The sequence below is a fragment of the Rhipicephalus sanguineus genome, chromosome 9 (genome assembly GCF_013339695.2).
Source record: "Rhipicephalus sanguineus isolate Rsan-2018 chromosome 9, BIME_Rsan_1.4, whole genome shotgun sequence".
Lineage (NCBI taxonomy): Eukaryota > Metazoa > Arthropoda > Arachnida > Ixodida > Ixodidae > Rhipicephalus > Rhipicephalus sanguineus.
In genome coordinates, this window is record NC_051184.2 from 126,195,689 (window position 1) to 126,219,546 (window position 23,858).

Here is a 23,858-nt window from a genome sequence, read left to right on the forward strand (position 1 = left end):
GACCTCATTGATGCCAATATAGTACGACCTTCTCGGAGTCCTTGGGCGTCACCACTGGTCCTTGTAGCAAAGAAAGACGGCACGACGCGCATGTGCGTCGATTATCGACGTCTTAACGCAGTCACTGAGGACATCGTTTACCCCTTTCCAAGGATTGAAGATGCGCTGCAGGCACTCACCGGAAGCAAGTACTTCTCTGTTATGGACTTGGTGTCTGGATTTTATCAGATCGCCATGCATCCAGATGATATACAGAAGACTGCCTTCGTTACGCCGTGGGGTCTTTACGAATTCCTTCGGATGCCATTTGGCCTTAAAGGTGCCCCATTTACTTGTCAGCGAGCCGTGGATACAATCATTGATGGTATTAAATACGACAATGCCCTTGTCTATATGGATGACTGTGTAGTCTTCAGTCGGACATTTGAAGAACACGTTTCGCACCTTGAAAACATCTTTACAAGGTTCGAAAAAGCAGCCTTAAAGTTCAAGCCACAGAAGTGTTTCTTCTTTTGTACTGCCATCAATTATCTTGGGCACGTGGTTACAAAAGATGGTGTATCTCCTGACCCATCGAAACTGGCAGCTGTTCAGATGTTCCGGCCTCCTCGAAACGTCCAGGAACTACAGTCATTCATCGGGCTTACATCGTACTTCAGGAAGTTCATCCCGAATTACAGCGTTATCGCCGCACCTCTTCGATCACTCCTAAAGAAGAATTCTACTTATTCTTGGGAAGAGGATCAGCGAGTTGCCTTTGAGACATTAAAGGGCACTTTGTGTCAGCCACCTGTCCTCAAGCTGTTCTCTGAGAAGCCAGAATTTGGTGTCCAAGTACACACAGACGCCTCTCGGCTCGGCTTGGGAGGTCTGCTGCTGCAAGAGGATGAAGAGCGCCGCTACCGTCCTGTACTATACTTGAGTAGGTCGCTGAAAGGTGCAGAGCTGAATTATTCTTCGACGGAACTGGAAGCTCTCGCAGTTAAATGGGCATTAGAAGAGCTGCGACCATACCTGATAGGCCGAAAATTTCAAGTTGTCAGCGACCACCACGCGCTTTGCTGGGTTTTACGCTACAAGGAAGGAAACCAACGTCTTCTTCGTTGGTCGCTGATTTTGCAGGAGTTTGATTTTGACGTCATCTATAAGTCAGGAATCCTGCACAGCGCACCGGATTGTCTTTCTAGGAACCCTCCTATTGTTGCTGACACAGGCCAAATTCTTGCAGTGTCATATCCCTCACTGCGATCCTGTGACAACATGGGTGAGGAACAGCGTCAGGACGCATTTTGCGCTAAAGTCCTCGATCTACTTAGGGGTGCGCTGGGCCCCCTAAGTAGATCATTTAACATCCCATTCAGTAGCGCTTGTGTGACAGTCATGCTGAGACTCTATCCGTGTGCAATTCACTTCACTCGCATGTTGCATGTTCGATCAGCACGATTGAAACATGAATGTCGAAACGAATGTACACGTATGCTTTTCGCAACGTCGAAGAAGTTAGCCGAGAGGCGTGGATTGTGGTCGTGACTGCACGTGCGTTTCCTTGCTCTAACCATTTCGCTTCGCTGGTAGAACTCGAGCATGTTGGCGGCATGCGGCGCTCCATAATATCCACAATAATTGTGATACATGCAATGCACAAGATGAACTATGCTTTTATTTTGATCTCGCTCAAGGGTATTATACATTAAATACAATCAAAGTCACTTGCGAACGTGAAAGAACATCAACGCACGAGGGGACGTGAAGTGCAACTGATGTTTGTAGCTTGTGAGTTAGCAACTGATGTTTCATCGTCGCTGTCCCTCTCGGTGCTTTCACAGTCTGTTTCACAGTGATGGTTTCTACATCCAGTGATGGTCGTCCAGATGGTTTCTTTCAACATCACTGCTGAAAGCAATCTGAAGAATTTCCTCCGCCGAACGACTTCGACCACTCCGCGTCACCACGTTTGCAATTAGAGAGACGTCTGGGCGCGGAGAACATTTTGCTCTGCATAGTGCATACCGTGTGTATTGTTGTAAATTACCTTCGTGTTCCTCGGCTACAAGTTCGGCCAAATAAAGAGTTTCATCTTGGACACGTCGCCTGCGGTCTTCGTTGACGTCACGAGCACGTGACATCTGATGGATGTGCTGCTTCTTTCATGTAGCCGACGTGCACGTCAAGCCGTGAACCCAGCCCAAGTCGCGAGGAAGACACCGACGGCAACCCTGTGCAGCGAGCAAGCCGAAGACAAGGTCTACGGCCAGAGTGCGGGCATGTACCTGAAAAGACCTGGCGGACCAGGACCCCGCCTCGACCGCAGCGACGGTGACAGCCCCTGTGCCGTCTGCGCCTATCCTGTTCCGGCAACCCAAGGAGCCGCCGACCTTCCGCGGTTCAGCGCTTGAAGACCCGGAAAGCTGGCTCGAAGAGTACGACCGAGTTGCCATTTTCAATGCGTGGACGAGCGAAGACAAGCTTCGACATGTGTACTTCGCTTTGCAAGACGCCGCTCGCACCTGTTTCGAGAACCAAGAGCGAACACTCACAACGTGGGACACATGTCGCACCTGGTTCCTTGCTACAGTCACCGGCGTCATCCGCAATGAGAGGGCCGAAGACCTGCTTGAGACACGTTCGCAGCTACCGAACGAAAACGTGGTGCTCTTCGCAGAAGAGATGACCAGTCTCTTCCGCCCGCCACGCGACCCCGAAATGCTGGAAGACCAGAAAGTTCGCTTCCTCATGCGAGTAGTAAAGCAGGAGTTGTTCGCGGGTGTGATATGGAACCCACCGAGCACCGTGCAGGAATTCATCTCCGAAGCGATGACGATTGAAAAGACGCTGGAGATGCACACCGACAATTCAACCGCAGCTCAAAGCCAGCGTACGCAGAAGATCAACCACTCTGCTCCGACGACCTGCGTGAAACGATTCGAGTGATCGTGCGAGAGGAACTGCGCAAGCTTTTACCCCCGCCACAGCCTCAAGTGGACTCGATCAACGAAATTGTTCCCGAAGAAGTTCAGCGCATCGCCACAGACAGCGCATCGCCACAGTTCGGCCGCCAGACACCGCGCCGCCACCACCACCGTCGCTCTACCGTCATCCTATCACGCAGCGCTATGCCCCATGCTACGCGCCAAGTATGACACACGTTTGGCGCGCCCCTGCCAACCGCCCGCTTTTCTACCACTCCGGGGAGGGCGGCCACACGTACCGCCGCTGCCAGTACCGCCAGATGGGGCTACGCGGATTCGCCGTCAAAGCGCCGCGCCTGCTGCCAGGCGAACGGCCTCGCGGCATCGACGAGTACCTCACAGGAACTCAGTGGCAAGAACGACGACCTTCCCGCTCGCCGTCGCCCGGACACTAGATGTCACCGCGCCGCCGTCAGTTCACTGGCCCAAACCGGGGCCGGTCGCCTAGCCCGTATCTGGGAAACTAGGGGCAGCAACCGATGGAGGTGCACTTGCTGCACGACGAAATGCCGAAAATGCTCCGCGGGCGCCGACGACGACAACGCGATGAGACCTGCAGAACACGACGCGAAGCAGACGAAGCCCTGCTGACGAAACCTCCAGAACCGAAGAAGACCTGGCGAAGCAGCATGGAAGCACCGCAACAAACCGACACAGCCGTGATCGAACCCCGCGACCTACCCGCTACGCAAGGTGACGAACTACCGCCTTCGACGTTCTCATCGACGGCCGTTACGTATGAATAATGGCACGCATGACGCCGTTAGGCTGGGCGCAAGCTGGATGCTATCTGTGATAAGATCGCTGCGGCCACTATGCTGGCTGCCTGCGTGCCTGCCCGCGTGTCTATGATGTAACGCCTTTGCTATAGGCTATAAAAAGCCGGTAGCCAGGGTGTCGGAACGAAATGTTTTTCGTTTCGGTTTTAGTTTCGTTCCACCGCAAAAAGTTCCGTTCCGTTTCTGTTCCGGAACGAAAAAAATGTTCCGTAACGGTTCGTAACGGTTTTTTTGCGCAAAAATATGAAGTTAAGGTAATCGTAAAGAACATTGGATTTGTGATGTAGTGACTTGCCCTCCTCTTTGGAACGTGGGACAAGGGTAAAACACGTTCTTTAGAGGAGCGGAAGCAACTCTACCACGAATTCCTACCAACTTGCACACAGCAGTATTAATTTCAAAGTCATATTATTTATTTTCTCAAAAGACAAATGCGATTTTTTTAGTGCACTCAGTGCTTTGTGTCAAGGGAGTGAGCACGACCTCAGAAGCAGCACGTCACTGAGTGTACACTCTGATGTACGAGACCGCTGTTCTGATAAAAGGATCGCCAGGCCTGCGGGAACATGCAGCACAGTCACAGCGAAAGCTGGAAGAGCGGACTTTGTAGAGCCCGTTGTAGATTCTCTCGGGGCAACTATAATAAAAGTACACATGCAAGGTACCCACTACGCCATAAATCATCGTAATTTTTCTCAAGTAGGTAGTTCCTACTATGCAATTTTTCGTCATTTTTTGCAGAAACGTGGTACCCGCTCCACATCTGTATAAGTCAGTGCAATTTGTGCTGTAGCTGATGGCGATGAGGAATTATGGCTGAGCACTTTGGAGTGGGCGGGAACTTGCAGTGTTGCCGAATGGGAGCCTCCATACCATTCCAGTTCCATTCCGGGGAATTAGGACTTCCCGTAATTCCATTCCTTTCCATTCCTCGGAATGAAAAAAACTTAGCCCATTCCCACTCCGGGAATGGTCGGGCAGTTCAATTTGACTCCTGTAATTCCTCAAAGTAGGAAAGGCATCTTGATAGTTTCATCGAGTCAAGAATGAACGCCCCATAAAGCTGAATGCCATCAGATGCATTTAGAACTGCAGAAGTACGCAAAACACGTTACCAAGGTCTAGGGATTCTATCTTGGTGACATCTCGTGCAGTACAACCACCGTACTAATTCCCATAGGGACAGTTCTTCCGTTATCTATAGTATTTGCATGGTCAGCATGTTTTAACGAATGGTGTTGTTTTAATAATGTTTAAGCTTAAATGCGCCAACGCTAAAATGACGACATAGCGTATTTTTATGCAGAAAAAATAGTATTCAAGAAGACTAAGCCGTTTTACCACGCGTCTGGAACGGTCGTGAATATGGAGAAAACTAAGATTTGGTTAATATGGGGAACAAAACCCTCTTAATTTGCTGGTATTAGTTGGAACGGTGCACCTCTCGGGCACCTTGTTCCTTTGCATCGAATACGGAACGCTGGGCCGCACTGCATGGATGTGGTGAGGAGAACCTTCTGTGTTCGCCTGTGCGCAGGTATGCAGTGTCTTCGTTGTCGCAAAGGTTATTCACGTGTGTCAGGTACTAAACAGCTCGTGAATAAAGATCAGGCTGTGCATAGAGTATTCGCCACTTTCGTGTGGGGGTATCAATGCGAACAAACGCGCAGGGGTAGTTTGTTTCTCCCTTCAGTACCTGGTGGGATAATGAATCTGTTTGTACACTAACTTATGCCTCTGTTTGTAGTAGGCGCGTTGCTTATAAATGTACCATGCTTGTAATCAGCCGAGCCATTTTAAAAATACTGCTTTATTGTTAAATTCGAGGCTCTGACTTACTAATGTTTGAAGTTTGAAAAACAGCACGTAGACGAAAACGTGCTCTATTTTCGGAAAAAGATGTAATTCCATCCCCATTCCATTACGTGAAAAAGGCGCTTAATTCCATTCTCATCCTATTCCTCCAAGCGTTGCCCCATTCCATTCCGGGGTTGGGAAAATGTGGAATGATTTCGGAGTCATTTCACTTCTGGAGTGGCAACTCCGGAACATTGGTGGGAAGCATTAAACCACACACTTTGTGCTATTAGCATTGTGTGATGACTGGTTGTCATTTTACTCTTCTGCCACGCTATATTACATATGTTAACACGATTCCCCACCCGACATGACGTCTCGATAGAGTATTTTTGCGAAGGCGTTACAAGCACCAGCGTGGCACTGTGGTGAAAGACCCGACTGCCACGCCGAGGGCGCGGGTTAAAATCCCATCCAACCCTAGAAATATGCTTCTAATTCAATTATTTTCTTATTTCACGCGATAGCGGTCAAGGACACCGGCGGCGGCGGACAACTATGGCCCCAAAATCAGCTCTTGTGATCTCATAGCAGCTTTCGCTGTCACCAACTTCAGCGCCGACAATGCCCTCTCCACATTGACCTGCGTGACAGGCGCGCAAAAGTCCACTTGCGTTAATATAAACATATCTGGTTGCCACTGTTTTCGTTTTCCGCAAAATTTCAACATATTTTTGCTTTGGAATTCCTGCCTGAGGTACGCGCTAGTACTGTGCCCTGAGATACGCTCACATTGCACGAGCTCAGTTGTTCCGGATCGTGAAGTTTCCTCGTGAGCCGAAAAACGATTGAAAAAATTCCGGTTTCACTCCGGAACGAAATAATATATAAAGTTTCGGTTACGTTTTCGTTCCGGTCAAAAATATCGTTTTTGTTTCGTTTTTTGTTTTCGGTTTTCGTTCCGTTCCGACACCCTGCCGGTAGCTATCTGTATCGTCGTCTTATGTCTTATGTTTCGATTCTTGTACTGAGACGCCCCTTATGCGTCGAATAAAGCAAAAAGCCCCTCCTATCATGTTCGCCTGGTTCCCGTCTTTCTTTTTGAAGATACAACAAGGGTGACGAAGATGTTGGAAACCGGACTACGGATTCAATGCCCACTGCCATTGCCAACAGAGGCGGGGTTCTGGTTCACCTGCCCGAGTTCTCACCGCTGAAGGGTGACTTCAAAGTCTGCGTGCAACGCTTCGAGGCATTCGCAACTGCTAACAAGGTAGGCAAGGAAACGAAGCAGCAGGTGTTCTTGACGCTTATCGGTGAGGCCGCGTTTGTCACGCTTCAAAATCTGCTTTTTCCTATGACTCCCCTAGAAGCCAGCTACGAAGATGTTGTGGAGACCCTGCGAAACCACCACACGCCCAAGCGTACTGTGGTAGTGGAACGCTACAAGTTCTACCGGAGAGATCAACGCCCAGGTGAAGGCATCAGTGACTTCGTAGTGGAACTCAAGAAGATGGCAGCCACGTGCAACTCATGATGGTGAAGCGCTAAAAGAAACGGAGACTTATGAAGAACACAGGACGCACGTGCAACTTGGGCACGTTTCTTCAAGAGGCCATTCGGCAACGCATCATTGTGGGATTACACAACGACAAGGACCTCACCTTCGAAAAGGCTTACAGTGCAGCGCTGGCAATGGAAGAAGCGCAATTACAGAACAATGCAGTCCGTAGCAACGATGCGACCAACAGCGCCTGTGTCACTGCAGACGACCTCAACTGGCAACGGCAGTCTTCTGCACAAGGTAAAACGAACTTTCGCCTCAAAGGACTAATGTTGCCTGTACTAGATGTGGTAGCTCACATGTCGCGAAGAATTGTCCGCATTTGTATAGCAAGTGCTTTAAACGCTCGAAAATGGGACACTTGGAAAAAATGAGCAGAACTAAAGTTAGATCCGTGGCAAATGTAGATGCTACCAGTGATGAAACTTTGTTGTTTAGAGTGGAATAGATGCCTAAGGCGGGGGCCTACAATGTAAGCGTACTGATAGACGGCAAACAGGTCGAGATGCAGGTCGAAATGGGAGCTGCAGTCTTGATAGTGAGCGAAAGGGAGTTCCCAAAATTGTTTCCGCACAAGCACTGTGGGAAGACTACCGTAAGATTCACAGCCTACAATGGACATTCGATTCCAGTAACCGGGCGAGCTGAAGTCCGCGTAACCTATGAAGGGAAGGACCACACTTTGCCGTTGATCATTGCGCAAAACGTGAAGGGTAGTGTCATGCCATATTTGATGGGCCGCGATTGGTTGTCACAAGTTAGGTTGAACTGGCGACAGGTATTGTCGGCAAATACAGTGACAACAGAAATTTCTTTGAAGCAAAAGTACATTGAAGTGTTTGAGAAAGGCTTCGGTGTCATAAAAGGATTCAAAGGAAGCTTGGTGCTGAAGGACACTGCCCAGGCAATTTTTGGCAAAGCGAGGCCAGTGCCTTACACACTTCATGACAGCGTGGAAACGGAGCTCAGAAATTTGGAACAGGCTGATATTATCTACCGAGTCCAACACGGAGACTGGGCAACGCCCCTCGTAACGGTGTTGAAAGGCGACAAAAGTGTCAGACTTCGCGGTGACTATCGTGGCTGTAAACCCGCACCTTAAGATATATCGCTATCCGCTTCCCTTAACTGACTATATTTTTGCGACGGCAGCAGGGGGTACAATTTTCATTGTTTTGTACTTATCAAAAGCATATCTCCAACTCGAGCTAGATGAAAGTTCGCAAGAAAGTCTTAGTGAACACGCACCTCGGCTTGTTTCGATTGAGACCTCTATCGTACGGCGTGGCAAGCGCCGCTGCGTTGTTTCAATCGGTCATGGACCAAATACTAAAAGGAATTCCGGGGAGTTCGTAATACCTGGACGACGTTCTCGAAAATATTGCGCAGAAAACACTGAGCGTGTTCTAGAGCGTGTTCTAGAGAATGTCGAGAAATGCAATTTTTTCAGAACATTGTTAAGTATCTCAGGCATGAGATTAGAATTGCAGGACTGAAGCCGACAAAAGAAAAGGTTGAAGCCGTATTGAAAGCCCCCGAACCTATGAACGTTGGCAAGCTACGCGCTTTCTTAGGACTTTTGAACTTTTACGCTAACTTCTTGCCGCGTCTGGCCGAAACACTAGAGCCAATGCACAAACTCCTCAGGAAGAAATACAATGGAATTAGTCCCAGGAACGCAAAGAAAGTTTTCAATGTTGCAAAAAACTTCTCTGACGCGGATCTCGAGCTGTGCGACGCAGCAAAACCGCTGAAGCTAAAGCTCCAACCGCATGCACACGATTTTCTAGCGACGGCGACGAGCGACAGCGATGAGCGACAGGATTTGCTGTTGCGGAGGGCCGTCGGCCACCGTAGCTTGCCGCGTCCTAGCTTTCTGGGAAACTAGACAAAATCGCTTGTCGCCCGGAAGTGAGCGTGACGATTTCCCGCAACATGGCAGCATCGCTGATCCTCGCTTCGGTTGCAATTTGCTCTCGATGCTTCTAATCGGTGCGTAATTCAAGGAATGCAAGATATAGCCTACCTTCTTTACAGCCCCATCTCACGCGGAGAGCGAGGTAGCGGCCGTATTTTGTCGTTAATTTTGATCGACGGTTCGTTTTGATGTTTGGGTGGTAGCTAGCTGCAATGGCGGTAGCTTGCTGCAATGTCAACATCGTCGTTGTGTGAGGTAGCCCTTCTTGCGAGGCAGCGATGTGAGGCGCTGGACCTTTTCCTAACAGTTTCTTGACAGGAAGCGGAAACGTTGTCGAGAGGGGCCTCGTGGATTAACGCTAACATTGCGCAGTTTGCAAAGTGTGACGGACTAGCGTACGCTTCCGGGCGCCCCCTTCGAGATGACAACGGATACTACTTTCCCGCTTAAACAAAACACTGCGAAACAAGAAAGTCACGAAACGCTTTTATGACTCCCTTATCTCACACAAGGCAATGGCAAATTCGGCATGTTGCCAATAATCTGCTTTCTAATTCTTTTTCGCAACCTACCTGCGTACACGCAATAGTTATCATCGACCATCCGTGACTTTTTCGCAAACATGTGGGTGCTCCCGTCGCGACGCGACAGCGCGACGGAGCCTGTTTGTCGCTGGCGCCTGTCGCCGTCGCTCGAAAATCGCGTGCCTGCGGTTGGGGCTTAACATATGACGCGTCAGCGCATGGCGTAGCTGCCGTTATCTCTCATGTAGACAATGGGGATGGCAAACCCGTGGCATACGCTTCTCGATGCTTCTGAAACGCTAGATGCTTCTGAAAGGAACTACGCACACATTGAAAGAGAAGCGCTTGCCATCGTGTTCGGTATTCAGAAGTTTCACAAATATCTGTTTACTATCGTGACGGATCATCAGCCGCTCACCTACATTGCCGACCCAATAAAATATGCAAGTTCCGTTGCAGCAGCAAGGATCCACCGCTGGTCTAATCTGCTTGCCAGTTATCAGTATACGATGGAGTACTGGAGTGGTGGCTCGATTGAAAATGCAGACGGGCTGTCTAGGTTACCGCTGCCGCGGGTGCCTACTGAGGAAGCAGTGAACTATTTTTAGCCCATTCCAGAGTTACCGCTCATGGCTAACGAAGTAACGAAAGAAACCGATAAAGACAGAGAGCTGAGAATGGTGCGTAAAATGACATGGCATGGTTGGCCGAAAGCAGTCGACAAAGCTCTAGAGCCATATTTTACCAGAAGATACCAGCTTTCATTAGATATGGACCGTCTTCTTTAGAATAACCGTGTAGTGATCTGCATTTCATTGCGACAGAGCGTCTTAGACTTGTCGCATGAAGAGCATCCTGGAATTACCAAAATGAAGATGCTTGCTCGCGGAATTGTGGGGTTGCCTAACATTGACAAATACCTTGAGGAGTGTGTCAAAGAATGCGAAATTTGTGACAGCGTCCGAGCTTCAGTTCCAGCCGCACCATTGCAGCAATGAATGTGGCGTTCCAAGAACTGGGAGTGCGTATAGATGGACTTCGCGGGAAAAGATGGCAAATCCTTTCTGGTCATGGATGGCTCGCACTCTAAGTGGGTGGAAGTTAAACTAATCTCCAGTAAAATCTCCAGCACAGAAAACAGTTGAAGTTGTCCGTTCTGTGTTCGTCTAATATGGCATGCCGGCTGAAATGGTGACGGACAATGGTGCCCATTTTGCGTGCTCCGTGTTTCAGGAATTTCATCGCAAAAATGGAGTAAAGCACACTTTCGCTCCACCTTACCACCCTGAGTCAAATGGAGCAGCCGAGCGGGCTGTACAGACAGTCAAAAATGCTATTTTGAAATCACTACTGAAGGATCAAAAACCGACTGCAGCAGAAGCTTGCACCACAAAGTAGATAATTTTCTTTTTTTCTTACAGAACGACACATCATTCGTTCACTAATACGACACCTAGCGAACTGTTCCTTGGTAGGAAATTTCGAACGCGTCTATCTTTGTTGAAATCGGATATGACTCAAGCAATGAAAAGTAAAATGAAAAGGACTGAGTGCATTGCTAACAAACGTCGCGCTATGACTAGATTTTTTGCTGTGGGGGATGCAGACACGGTGAGATCTGTCAGAGGAGAAAATATTAAATGGTTTCGTGGAAAAGTGATTAAAGTTGTGTCTAATGTTACATTTTTGGTTCGTGTGGGACAGCGCATAAGGTTCGTGTTGCATATAATTTGAGGACAGCAAATAGTGTCTGAGAGTACCAGTGATCACGATGTGCAGCCTGATTGGGCCTTTTTCCCTGACAGCAACAACAGTAACACATCTGTCCTCAAGCTAGTCCTCCTACTTCCGCCCCAGTGTTGCCGCGGCGCAACACTCGTACTCGACGGCCCACGGACCGGTTTATGCACGAATGAAATTATGTAAAGGCAATGAGTGATTGCATACGCTGTTGTTTGTACTTAAACTGTACTAGTGCCTAAAAAGTGTTGTTTATGTAATGTGACTTTTCGCCTAAGGCGGAAGGGATGTTACTTATGAATAACGGCACTCATAACGCCGCTCAGCTGGGCGCAAGCTGGAGGCTGTGATAAGATCGGTGTGGCGACTACGCTGACTGCCTGCGTACCTGTCCACGTATCTATATAATAACGCCTTTGCGAAGGCTCTAAAAAGCCGGCGGCAATCTGTACCTTTGTCTTATGTCTTATGTTTCGATCCTTGCACTGAGATGCCCCTGATGCGTCGAATAAGGCAAAAAGCCCCTCCTATCATGTTCGCCTGGCTCCAGTCTTTCTTTGTCGAGATGAAACAACGGCCACAACGTCACCGCTCTCGTCGACACTGGGGCCGACTATTCCGTCATCATTGGGTCATTGGCCACCAAGCTGAAGAAAGTAAAGACCCTTTGGAGTGGACCCGAAATCCGGACAGCTGAAGGCCACCTGATAACGCCGATTGGTGTCCGCACAACAAGAGTCACCATCAAAAACCGGACTTATCCTGCGAGTTTTGTAATCCTAAAAACTGCTCCAGAGATGTGATACTTCGAATGGACTTCCTAAGTGACCACGGCGCCGTCATCGACCTGAGGTCTGAGTCGGTAACACTAACCTGAGACAAAGCGCTCCCGCCCCACGCGACGCCAGGGAACCATGCAATGAATGTAATAGAAGAGCAGCTGACCGTTCCGCCGCGCTCCAGCGTCATTATTTCCGTCGGCAACGAAAAATCTGCAAACCTGGAAGGCGTCATCGAGTGCGATCAGCACCTACTCCTGAACCGTCAAATTTGCTACCGCAAGAGGTATAGCCGAGCTGCGTGACGGTAAAGCAAAGGCAGTACTGACAAACTTCAGCCACGAAGACACCTTAACATTGGTACGACGTTCGCCTACATCGACGAATGTGTGGCCGCCAGCAATGCTTTCGCCCACTTCGGTGCTGCCCAACCTGCTTCGACGAATCGAGGTCCCGAACCAGATTTAGACATCAAGCCGAGCCTTCCGAAGGTCAAGCAAGACCAGCTCAAAACGCTGCTCCTGCAACACAAGGATTGCTTTTCATCGTCTTCCAGACTTCTGCAGACACTGGTCGGAAGACATCGCATCATAACAGAAGAAAGCACCAGGCCACTTCGTTAGAGCCCGCACAGAGTTTCGACGCGACAACGTGAGGTCATAAAGAAAGAAGTCGACGAAATGCTACTCAACGACATCATCCAGCCTTCAAAGAGTCCGTGGGCCTCACCCGTGGTGTTAGTCAAGAAGAAGGATGGGACCCTACATTTCTGCGTCGATTATCGTCGCCAGAACAAAATCACAAAAGAGGACTTGTACCCTCTGTCCCGTATAGGCGACATCCTAGATCGACTCCACGACGCGAAATACTTTTTTTCGATGGACCTCAAGACCGGCTACTGGCAAATCGAAGCCGACGAGAGAGACCGAGAAAAGACTGTCTTCATAACACCGGATGGCCCGTTCGAGTTCAAGGTCATGCCCTGCGGTCTTTGCTCGGCACCTGCGACTTTATAACGAGTCATTGATACAGTACTGGCTGGCTTGAAGTGGAAAACTTGCCTTGTTTACTTGGACGACGTCGTTGTGTTTTCCTCAAACTGCCTCGAATCAGTACTTAAAGCAATCACGAAATCGGGGCTCACCCTGAAGCCAGAAAAGTGCCGCTTATTTTCAGGTCACGTGATCAGCAAGACCGGTGTGTGCCCAGACCCACAGAAAACAGCTGCTACGCCGCTTTTCCGCCACCCGCCGACAAAAGGGCGTGCGCCGATTTCTCGGCTTGTGCGCCTATTACACACGCTTTGTGAAAGACTTTTCGCAGATCACAGAGCCACTAACGGAGCTCAGGAAGACCGATGTCGAATTCAGGTGGCAAACCGCGTAAGTCGAAATATTTCATGAACTGAAACTCCGATGCTTGCGCATATCAACGAAAACGCCGATACGGAGATTCACACCGATGTAAGCAGCGTAGGACTCGGCGCCGTCCTTGAGCAGCGGACGGACAGACTGGAAAGGGTTATCAGTTATGCTAGCCGGTCGCTGCCTAAGGCAGAGGCCAACTATTCCACAATAGAAAAGGAGTGCCTCGCCATCATCTGGGCTAGTGTCAAAGTTTCGGCCCTAGCTCTGCGGCAGGCCCTTCAAAGTTGTGAGTGACCATCACGCCTTGTCTTGGCTAGCTAACATGAAGGACCCTACAGGTCCCCTCGCACGGTGGAGCCTAAGTCCGGAAGGAAACACTCCGACGCCGACTGCTTGTCTCGTGCGCCCGTCGAACCACCACCTCCCGACAACCAGGATGATGACAGCTTCTTGGCAGCCATAAGTACCGATGACTGATGCGGAACTGAAGGTTCTAGCGGAACACCTGGAGGGCAGAACCATAGTTGTTCCACAAGTACTCAGGCGAGAATAGTCATCATTTTCCTTGGAGAACAACGTCGTTGTACCTTCGGGACTGCGACCAGAAATTCTGCTTTCCCTGCACGATGACCCGATGGCTGGACACCTCGGAATTTCCCGCACGCTCGCACGTGTACAGGAACAGTACTACTGGCCGTGGCCCGCAGGGGCGTCTGCGCAAGCAGGCATTTGGTGTGTAGCGACACCACGGACCCGAGCTAACGGGGGGTTTTGACCCCTTCCACGCCTAGCCGTGCGTGGCATTGACGTGCCCGGGGAAAAGGGGATTCTGGGGGTTGGTCTACCCAAGGGGAACCTTGGGTAGACCATATTAGGTTATAGTGACGGCGTATTGCTGGCATTGCGCAGACTTTTCACATGTTCTGCCTTGTCCCCCTGTTGGGCTCTTTGGTGGGTGGTAGGTGCCGTTGCCGAACAAGCGACTTTTTCATGGGACCCTCGAACCCCTCTTCCACCGATCGTGCCGCAAAAAGGGTACGCACCGATGCATTCGAATTCTTTTGGCCCAAAAACAATGACACTTTTCCGAAATACCACGTTTTTCACTGTGAACAATCATCAGAAAAAGCTAGAGCGATTTCACCTTTTCTTGTTGCTAAGTGCTTGAAAGACAGCATAGGATCGGGTTATAAGGCAGCAAATATGGTAAGCGCGGACCTACTCCTCAAAATAAAAGACAAGGAACAGTAGCCGCATTTAGAAACATCCCCGTCTCTGTGAGCGCGCACCGGACCATGAACACTGCCAAAGGTGTAGTGTCCGACGAGGACCTGATTGGCCTAAGCGAGGAAGAACTACTAGATGGATGGAAAGGTTCAAATGTCTCTCATGTCCAAAGGATCAAGATAAGGTGCGACAACACCGAAATACTGACCAAGCATTTGATCCTTACTTTTGCCTCCAGCACACTACCCGAGGCCATAGAAACCGGCTACGTCAAGCTTCCTGTACGACCTTTCATACCGAACCTGCGGCGATGCTTTAAATGTCAAAGATTTGGTCACGCGTCTCAAAGCTGCCGAGGGCAGCTCACCCGTGCAAAATGCGGAACGACGGGTCATTCTGTTGATGACTGCGCTGGCGATGGGACTCGCTGCTCGAACTGTGAAGGTGATCACCCTGCGTACTCCAGGGCCTGCCCGGCCTGGAAGAAAGAGAAAGAAATACTAACGATAGAAGTAAAAGTGAACATACCGTTCCGCGAAGCACGACAGCGAGTTTCATCGAGTTTCATATTTTGCCGAAGTGGTGCGACGGGGGCAGCACCACAACGGCCTATCGGGGTTGCCCGGACCACTCACAACGTGCCGAGGCAAACGCCACCCGCCCCATGGTCGGAGCAGCGAAGGCTGCCCCGCCTACTCTGAATCTGACCAAACCGGCGGCCACTACAAGCTCCGGCATCGTAGAGGCTAAGAAGAGCACATCGCCCTCCGGGTAGGTGGCGTCCAAGACTTCGTCACACCAGGCGAAGTCCCCACCTGCCAAGCCAGAGATCCCAGCGACTCCAGGGTCGTCGGGTCTCACGACCACGCCTCGCCAGGCGAGGTCGGACAAACAAGCCAGCAGCTCGCATAAGCGGGCGTCCAGTGCATCAAAGGAGGCAATGGACACAGCTCCGGTGCCCCTGGTACCGAAAGAGCGGCGTAGCTCTCTGGAGCGCGCTAAGAAAACCAAAAAGCCGATAATGGGGCGCGACGACGGCCCTGCTACTTGAGCTCTAAATTTCGACCTAAACAACACTCACTTCCTTCTCGTACACACAGCACTACCTAACATCCAATATGGAAGCACAAATTATACAATGGAACGTCAGAGGACTGCTTAGAAATCTCGACGAGGTCCAAGAACTCTTACACAAACATACACCAAAGGTGCTGTGTGTACAAGAAACACACTTAAAAACCAAACACACGAACTTTCTACGCAGCTACATTGTTTTCCGGAAGGACCGGGATAATGCCATCGCGCCATCCGGGGGTGTAGCCGTTATAGTTAATCAAGGAGTAGCATGCACACATTTACCACTTCGAACTTCCCTTGAGGCAGTGGCTGTTCGAGCGGTTCTTTTGAACAAACTCGTCACCATTTGCTCTCTCTATATACCTCCCCACTACCAACTGCAAAAACATGAATTTCAGTCTTTAATAGATGAGCTCCCTGAACCTTACCTTGTACTTGGGGACTTTAATGCGCATAGCTGTCTATGGGGTGACTCCCGCTGCGATGCGCGAGGTCGTCTAATTGAACAGTTCCTTTTCTCTTCCGGCACGTGTCTCTTGAATAAAAAAGAGCCAACATACTATAGCCTCGCGAACAATACCTACTCGTCCATAGACCTCAGCATCACATATCCATCACTTCTGCCCCTACTAACATGGAAAGTCAATAATAATCCATATGGAAGTGACCACTTTCCTATAGTTCTGAGCACCCCAATAGCTAATGAATGTCCCCCACAGGTTCCCAAATGGCAAATTGACAAAGCCGATTGGGAACAGTTTCGTTGGACCAACGTGCGTGCTTTAAGCATAGATGAGGCTGTAGACTACTTTACAGCTTTTTTTTATTGATGCTGCAATGAAGTGTATCGCACAAACAGCTCGAGTGCCCGGCAAACAACGTGTGCCATGGTGGAACACTGAGTCTCGAAACGCGCGCAAAAAACAAAATAAAGCATGGAGGCTGCTTCGGGACTCGCCGACAACCGATAATCTGCACAGTTTTAAAAACATAAAGTCACAAGGCCGGAGAACTCGCCGACAGGCAAGAAGACAAAGTTGGCAGGCATTTTTATCGGGAATTAACTCATATACACAGGAGGCCAAAGTCTGGAACATGGTTAGTAGGGTAGCAGGCCGACAAGCACATTAATTTCCTCTAGTAAACACACAAGGTGACAGCGTGGATGACCAGGCGAACTTCCTAGGTGCACACTTCGAACAGGTGTCGAGCTCGTGACACTACACGGAAGCTTTCCAACGATACAAAACAAGAATCCAGAAGAGATGCTCTCAGGTGTCCTGCCTTGCTTCAACTTGGCTTCGACTTCAAATGCTTGGATTAATAGCCGAATGGATCTACTGACGCCTGCAGCATCGGATCTACCACTGCAGCCAAGTTCATTCGACATCACGAGCCTCGCCAAGCAACCCAGGTCGTACAGTGACGCGTCCATTGGGATGTGCACCGCAGCGAACACATATATACGCCCACCGAGACCAACCTTCCTTGGGCACGGCACCGCAGCGAAAACGGCGCACTTACCTATGCTGCTCTTCCAGGTTAGATATTTAGCAAATGCTTCATGTTGTAAAAGCAATGACTACTGTCTTGTTGCGTTGTCGTGCCCACCTGAACTTTGCAGTGCTATGAAACGAGTGTTATCTTGGCTGTCAAATGTGCACTCAGCGTACTTAGGGTTGTTACTTGTGTTGTCGGGTGACGTCGAGTTAAATCCCGGGCCTGGAGCCAAAATGGAAAATATGTTGAGTAGTGTTTTGTCGACTGTGCAGCGCATAGAAGCTGATTTGAGAAGCATATCGGATAGAGTGTCAGTACTCGAAGGTAATACCGGTTCTCCTACATTTGAGCCCAAGTCGGATAGTGCGGTACTCGATACAGTGCGTCGAATTGAAGCTACTCAAACTGCTTTACTTGAGGAGGTCAGGGGCATAAAACAAGGCCATATAAACACGAACGCTGAGGTAAAGCTTCTTTCAGAGAGGGTGTCGAACCTGGAAGGCAGTCTACACTCCTCATGTACCACAGATGCCACTTCGAGTTCCGCTATGTCCTCCATCTCTAAGAAACTCGTGTAAATCACATCCAGATGTGATGACACGGAAAACAGACTCAGGCGCTGTAACTTGCTGTTTTTTGGAATAGAAGATGATGAAAACGAGGACTGGAATGCATCTGAGCAGAAAACGATTAAATTTTGCTCAGAGAAACTACAGAAGAATACAAGTGCCGCGCAATTTGAACGAGTTCACAGACTTGGTCGCTTTGCTGTTGGCAAACTTGCTGCTTTTTTTGAAGATAAGCAGAGCGTTCTTGCTTCAGCTTATAAACTAAAGGGATCGACATTTTCAGTGCGTGAAGATTTCTCTTTACCCACGCTACAAGCCAGAAGAAAGTGAATCGAATTTGCCAAAAATGAAAACAAGCCCTACAAGCTAGTCGTTGATCGTCTGCGCATGGGCCATAAAACGTACATATATGATAGTGCTACTCACGCAGTCAAGCTGTCTGCTAGATAGCTGAGGCATAGGCGTGCGCATGTCTCTAAAGAAATTCGGAGTAAATCTGCACCAGCTGTAAGTGTTTCCTTTACTAACATTCGCAGTTACTGCGCAAGCGTGATCTCATTTGTTCATTCTTAGAAGATAGCCTAACTGATGTCCTCCTGCTCACTGAAACATGGCTTACTCAGGATGTTGATGACAGTGAAATTCTTCACGGGAATGCCGATTATAACGTCTTCCGGCGTGATCGTCAAAGCAAACGTGTGGGAGGTGTCCTTATTGCTCTAAAAAGACCGATACCTACTTTTGTCATCGATACAAACTCAAACTTAGAAATTGTCTGGGTCGCGTGCACGATTTGTGCCACTAAAATACTAGTAGGCGTATGTTACCGTCCTCCCGATTCTGAACCATCATTTATAGATCACCCTCGCAGCAGCACCACATTAGCTATTGAGAAATGGCGCACTAATAATGTCTATCTGTTTGGTGACTTCAATTTACCACAAATTGACTGGACCAATTGTTCATCCACCTCAAAAATGTCTCTTGACTTTGTGAATTTTGCCCTTGATTTTAATTTCGCTCAAATAATCAACCAGCCAACACGGGGCAATAATATTTTGGATTTATTACTTACCTCAGATCCTGATAATGTAGGTGAAATCTCTTGCCTTGAAGGGTTTAGTGACCATAAGCTCGTTCAATTATCAATAAACATTCCGCTCAAAGTCGCGGGTAAAACTAAAAAAGTGATTAGAGACTACAGTAAGGCCAATTAAAGTTGTATGAATTCTGACTTGGAAGAATTCTATCACAGCACATTCTTGCCCTCATTGCCAAGTCGTACCGTCGATGAAAATTGGTCATTGTTTAGAGATGAGATTACATTATTGGTCGACAAATACGTCCCTGAAATTGCCATATCTAATGATAAGAGAAACCCATGGTTTAACAAATATTTGCGAACTTTGAGGAATCGAAAAAAAGGCTGTATAGGACCGCGATGCACGCTTCTAGTGCCTCCGCTTGGAATTCATACAAGGAATGTCTTAAAAGTTATACTTCTGCGTTTTTCACTGCTAAAGACAAGTATTTTAAACATGACCTACCTTCATTATTAAAATGCAATCCCAGAAAATTTTGGCAACAATTATCACCAGCTTCTGCTGTGACAGATATTACTTTGAAAGGCAAAACTCAATTACCTCTCTCGAGAGACCAGTGTGCATGTGCATTTAACACATTTTTTTCTTCCGTTTTCACACGGGAAGATCATTCTAGCATTCCTGAGTTTCCGGAACTTGATTACCCTTTCATGGCACCCGTAGATATTAACATTGAGGGCATCACTAAACTAATCAACAACCTCAAAGTTTCTACTTCTAGTGGTCTAGATAATATCAATTCAAAGATACTAAAAAATATAATTCCCACGTCCTCTCAAATATTATTTCACATTTTCAGACAGTCTTTGTGTACCGGTCAGCTTCCTAGGGACTGGAAAGTCGCAAAAGTTATTCCCATATTTAAAGCAGGATGTAAAGATCAGGTTGAAAATTATCGTCCCATCTCGTTAACCTCTGTCAGCTGTAAATTACTAGAACATATCATTGCTTCTCACATTTACAGTTTGAATCAAACGATTTTTTAGTTCCACCCAACATGGCTTTAGGAAAGGTTTCTCTTGCGATACACAACTACTTGAATTCACGACAGATCTACAGACTAACTTGGACATGAACACACAGACAGATTGCGCCTTCCTCGATTTTTCGAAGGCCTTTGACCGTGTCGCCCATTGTCGTCTGATTTCCAAACTTTCTCTTAAATTGGACTCCTTAACGCTATCATGGCTCCGAAATTTTCTTTCATTTCGTGATCAGCTCACATTTGCAAATGATTCTCATTCAGATATCGCAGAAGTCACTTCAGGAGTGCCGCAGGGTAGCGTCCTTGGCCCTCTACTCTTCTTAATCTTCATCAACGATCTGCCGACTAACATTTCATCCCGTATACGCCTGTTCGTAGACGACTGTGTCATTTATCGAACCATAACATCTTCCTCTGATCATGAGGCCCTTCAAGGTGACCTAGACCTCGTTTGCAGTTGGTGTAATAAGTGGTTAATGAGCTTGAACACTTCAAAATGTAAAATAATGTCGGTTTCCCGAAAAACCTCGATTTCCACTTTTCCATACAAAATTAAAAATAGCGAAGTATCTCGAACCACATCATACAAATATCTAGGGGTTATTATTGACTCTAAACTTTCATGGTCTTCCCACATAACTTCCATTTGTTCCAAGGCATCCAAAACACTAGGTTATTTACGTCGAAATCTCCATTACTCCACATCGAGCGTCCGCAAAATAGCCTATTTAACATTCGTACGTCCACAGTTAGAATATGCCTCACCAGTTTGGTCACCTTATCAACACTATTTAATACAGATGATCGAAGCCATTCAAAACACAGCAGCCCGCTTCATCACTCAGAACTTCCAATGTCACAACAGTGTATCACAAATTAAACGCGAGATCGGTTTACAACCATTGGATATCCGCCGCAAGATAGCCCTCCTTGTGTTGTTTCACAAGTACATTAATAGCAGAAATCCATGCGCTTTCCCTCTACACACACCGGATCGCATGTCTGCACGCATGCGAAATCAGCGCAGCTTTAGGCGTATTTTTGGCAGAACACGCGCGTTCAACTTATCTGCTTTGCCACAGGCAATCTCACTGTGGAATGATCTTCCCGACGTGATAGTTTCAGTCACTAACAACAACGCGTTCCGCGAGAAACTACTCTCTCACTACACCTAGCATCATTTCATAGACATTTGTATGGATGTGCATATACTTGGTGACTGTATTTTCCTTGTAATCAATGTTCCATTACTGTTATTAGTGTCGCTGTTATGTTGCATTTATTTGTATATTTGAACTGTATACGTTCTCATTTTTCTTTCTTTTTTTCTGTAAGCCCCCCTTACCCTATGCTCTAACGAGAGCCTGTAAGGTATGTTAAATAAAAAAAATTTAAAAAGAGAAACTAGAGCTTAAATCCACAAAACATGAAGCATACAATGAAACTTTCTGCATAGCTGAGCTCCAAGCATCGCTTAATTGCTTCAATAATTCTGCCCCAGGCTCCGACCGTGTTGTATATGAAATGTTGAAACACCTGCCATCTGAAACAAAGCCTCCTTTCCCTGTATGCGCTTTGGTTTTCAGGCGAGATCCCTTCGGCCTGGAAAGAAGCCATTATTATTCCTATTCTAAAACAGGGCAAGGGCCCATCCTCCGTTGCGAGCTACAGGCCCATTGCACCAACGAGCTGCGTGTGTAAGCTTTATAAAAGATGATAAACCATCGACTCATACATTTCCTCGAAGCAAACAAATCACTTCACCCATACCAGTGCGGTTTTCGAGAGGGTAGATCTACCTCTGACCACCTTATCCGTGTCGAGGCACAAATTTGCGACGCTTTTGTCCACAAGCAATTCTTCCTTTCCGCGTTTCTCGATATGGAAAAGGCCTACGACACCACATGACGCTTTGAAATATTAGGAGACCTATCCCACTTAGGTGTCCTAGGAAAGATGTTGACCATAATCGAGAGCTATTTGTCCAATCGCACGTTCCGTGTTCGAATGGGTAATGTCTTTTCCCGAATATTTGTCCAGGAAACTGGAGTGCCGCAAGGTGGTGTCTTGAGTTGCACACTTTTTATTATATAAATGAGTTCCCTACGTCTGTGTATTCCACGGAACATGCTTTTTTGCACATATGTCGACGAAGTGCAGATCGGTTATAAATCTTGCAACCTTTCAATTTGCGAGCGGCAGGTGCAACTTGGTTTGAACAAGGTAACCAAATGGGCAGAAGAGAACGGGTTCAGCCTTAAGCCGCAAAAAAATTTCTTGCGTATTATTCTCAAGAAAGAGAGGCCTCCATCCCGATCCAGACATTGATCTGCATGGTCAGCGGCTGCTTGTGAAAACCGTGTATAAATTCCTCGGTGTAATTCTGGACACGAAACTAAGCTTCACATCACACATAAAGTATATAAAGAACAGGTGCATAAAAACCATGAATATTCTAAAGGTATTGTCACGCACTACGTGGGGTAGTGACAAGAAGTGTCTGATGAATCTTTATAAAAGCCTCATACGCACGCGCCTAGATTATGGGGCGATAATAGATCAGTCTGCGACACCAAGCGCGTTGAAGATGCTTGATTGACCCTGTCCACCACTCGGGCATTCGTCTCTCTACGGGTGCTTTTCGCACCAGCCCCGTGGAACGCCTCTACGTCGAATCGAACGAGCGGTCGCTCCACTTGCAGCGATCTTACATGTCGTTTCTATACCATCTCAAAGTGAACGCAGACAACGAACACCCCTCACACCCCACAACAAATGATTTATCTAGTTCTGCCCTTTTCGACCAGCGTCCTTCGGTGCGACAGCCCTACTCAGTTCGTGTGAGGGGCTTAGCTGAGGAAAAGGGTGTGCCACTTTTCGAACACTGTCTATTGGCTCCCGCTGCACAACTACCGCCGTGGCGGTGGCAGCTTATAGACTGCGATCTTTCTTTCATGGAAGTAACGAAACACGCGCCTATTGCTCATATCTGTACATACTTCCTTGAACTACAACACAAATACACTTGTGCAGAATTCTTTACAGACGCCTCAAAGTCCAGTACTTCTGTGTCTTACGCAGCCGTTGGGCCATCCTTTACGGATTCCGGTATTCTACACCCTGAATCAAGTATCTTCACGGCAGAAGCTTACGCGATACTTGCGGCCGTTACACATTCAACACTTAAAACTACAAAAGGCAGTGATTTACGCAGACTCTCTAAGCGTGGTAAAAGCATTAAAAACTCTGAAAAGACACAAATACACCATCTTTGTCTCGCTCTATTCTCTTTTAAGCAGGATCTACGCACTCGAACATGTCGTAGTGTGCTGGGTGCCAGGGCACCGCGAGATTCAGGGCAACGTGTTGGCGGACCAGCTGGCAGCATCCGCCCACGAAAACAGTCCCAGTACATCCTTACCTATCCCCCCACTAGACCTAAAACACTTCCTGAAAAGAAAGCTCAGAGCCTTTTGGCAGACCACATGGGATATGCATACACGAAATAAGCTACACGTTGTCAAACAGCATCTAGGTAATTCGCCGCCAGTATCAAAATCACGCCACACAGAAGTTACACTCTGCAGACTTAGGATCGGTCACACATACAGTCAACACACACACCTTCTGTCCGGTGGCGAGCCACCTTTGTGTGATAGATGTGGTCAGCCACTCACTGTCCTTCACGTCCTCATTCAGTGCAAGGAACTCGATGCTATCAGAAAAAAGCACTTTTCATTTTCATTACCCTACCGACAGCAATTTCCACTTCATCCTTCAATGTTCATCGGCAGGGACCCGCTTTTTACATATCAGTCACTGTCTGCTTTTTTAAACGATGTACAGCACTTGCCTCGCGGGCCTTGGGCTCAAGGGCTTTGACGAGGCATCCGTGCTGATGTCATATCTTCATAGTTTTATTCTTGCGACCACTTGTTATTCACTCCACTACACATATTT